This window comes from Halictus rubicundus, unplaced genomic scaffold (genome assembly GCF_050948215.1).
Source record: "Halictus rubicundus isolate RS-2024b unplaced genomic scaffold, iyHalRubi1_principal scaffold0684, whole genome shotgun sequence".
NCBI lineage: Eukaryota > Metazoa > Arthropoda > Insecta > Hymenoptera > Halictidae > Halictus > Halictus rubicundus.
This window is the reverse complement of record NW_027489225.1, coordinates 35,001-37,500: the sequence shown is the minus strand read 5'-3', so window position 1 is coordinate 37,500 and position 2,500 is coordinate 35,001.

The following is a 2,500-nucleotide window of genomic DNA, read 5'->3' as shown; positions in this document are numbered from 1 at the left end:
CTAAGTCCCACCGCCAAGAGGAAACTTTTTCCCTATCGGTCCTAGACGATTTTCGACGTGATATCACTGTAATATAGACGGTTTCTAACAATATATATCATAACACCAAACTCGCTACAATTATTATTTATCGAGTTATTAGCAAATAATGGACGGATGTGCTACTCCGTCGACAAAACTCTGGAAATTTTTCTAAGTCCCACCGCTAAGAGGAAACTTTTTCCGTATCGGTCCTAGACGATTTTCGACGTGATATCACTGTAATATAGACGGTTTCTAACAATATATGTCATAACACCAAACTCGCTACAATTATTATTTATCGAGTTATTAGCAAATAATGGACGGATGTGCTACTCCGTCGACAAAACTCTGGAAATTTTTCTAAGTCCCACCGCTAAGAGGAAACTTTTTCCGTATCGGTCCTAGACGATTTTCGACGTGATATCACTGTAATATAGACGGTTTCTAACAATATGTATCATAACACCAAACTCGCTACAATTATTATTTATCGAGTTATTAGCAAATAATGGACGGATGTGCTACTCCGTCGACAAAACTCTGGAAATTTTTCTAAGTCCCACCGCCAAGAGGAAACTTTTTCCCTATCGGTCCTAGACGATTTTCGACGTGATATCACTGTAATATAGACGGTTTCTAACAATATATATCATAACACCAAACTCGCTACAATTATTATTTATCGAGTTATTAGCAAATAATGGACGGATGTGCTACTCCGTCGACAAAACTCTGGAAATTTTTCTAAGTCCCACCGCCAAGAGGAAACTTTTTCCCTATCGGTCCTAGACGATTTTCGACGTGATATCACTGTAATATAGACGGTTTCTAACAATATATATCATAACACCAAACTCGCTACAATTATTATTTATCGAGTTATTAGCAAATAATGGACGGATGTGCTACTCCGTCGGACGTTCGACGAAAATTTTTCTAAGTCCCACCGCCAAGAGGAAACTTTTTCCCTATCGGTCCTAGACGATTTTCGACGTGATATCACTGTAATATAGACGGTTTCTAACAATATATATCATAACACCAAACTCGCTACAATTATTATTTATCGAGTTATTAGCAAATAATGGACGGATGTGCTACTCCGTCGACAAAACTCTGGAAATTTTTCTAAGTCCCACCGCCAAGAGGAAACTTTTTCCCTATCGGTCCTAGACGATTTTCGACGTGATATCACTGTAATATAGACGGTTTCTAACAATATATATCATAACACCAAACTCGCTACAATTATTATTTATCGAGTTATTAGCAAATAATGGACGGATGTGCTACTCCGTCGACAAAACTCTGGAAATTTTTCTAAGTCCCACCGCCAAGAGGAAACTTTTTCCCTATCGGTCCTAGACGATTTTCGACGTGATATCACTGTAATATAGACGGTTTCTAACAATATATATCATAACACCAAACTCGCTACAATTATTATTTATCGAGTTATTAGCAAATAATGGACGGATGTGCTACTCCGTCGGACGTTCGACGAAAATTTTTCTAAGTCCCACCGCCAAGAGGAAACTTTTTCCCTATCGGTCCTAGACGATTTTCGACGTGATATCACTGTAATATAGACGGTTTCTAACAATATATATCATAACACCAAACTCGCTACAATTATTATTTATCGAGTTATTAGCAAATAATGGACGGATGTGCTACTCCGTCGACAAAACTCTGGAAATTTTTCCAAGTCCCACCGCCAAGAGGAAACTTTTTCCCTATCGGTCCTAGACGATTTTCGACGTGATATCACTGTAATATAGACGGTTTCTAACAATATATATCATAACACCAAACTCGCTACAATTATTATTTATCGAGTTATTAGCAAATAATGGACGGATGTGCTACTCCGTCGGACGTTCGACGAAAATTTTTCTAAGTCCCACCGCCAAGAGGAAACTTTTTCCCTATCGGTCCTAGACGATTTTCGACGTGATATCACTGTAATATAGACGGTTTCTAACAATATATATCATAACACCAAACTCGCTACAATTATTATTTATCGAGTTATTAGCAAATAATGGACGGATGTGCTACTCCGTCGACAAAACTCTGGAAATTTTTCTAAGTCCCACCGCCAAGAGGAAACTTTTTCCCTATCGGTCCTAGACGATTTTCGACGTGATATCACTGTAATATAGACGGTTTCTAACAATATATATCATAACACCAAACTCGCTACAATTATTATTTATCGAGTTATTAGCAAATAATGGACGGATGTACTACTCCGTCGGACGTTCGACGAAAATTTTTCTAAGTCCCACCGCTAAGAGGAAACTTTTTCCGTATCGGTCCTAGACGATTTTCGACGTGATATCACTGTAATATAGACGGTTTCTAACAATATATATCATAACACCAAACTCGCTACAATTATTATTTATCGAGTTATTAGCAAATAATGGACGGATGTACTACTCCGTCGGACGTTCGACGAAAATTTTTCTAA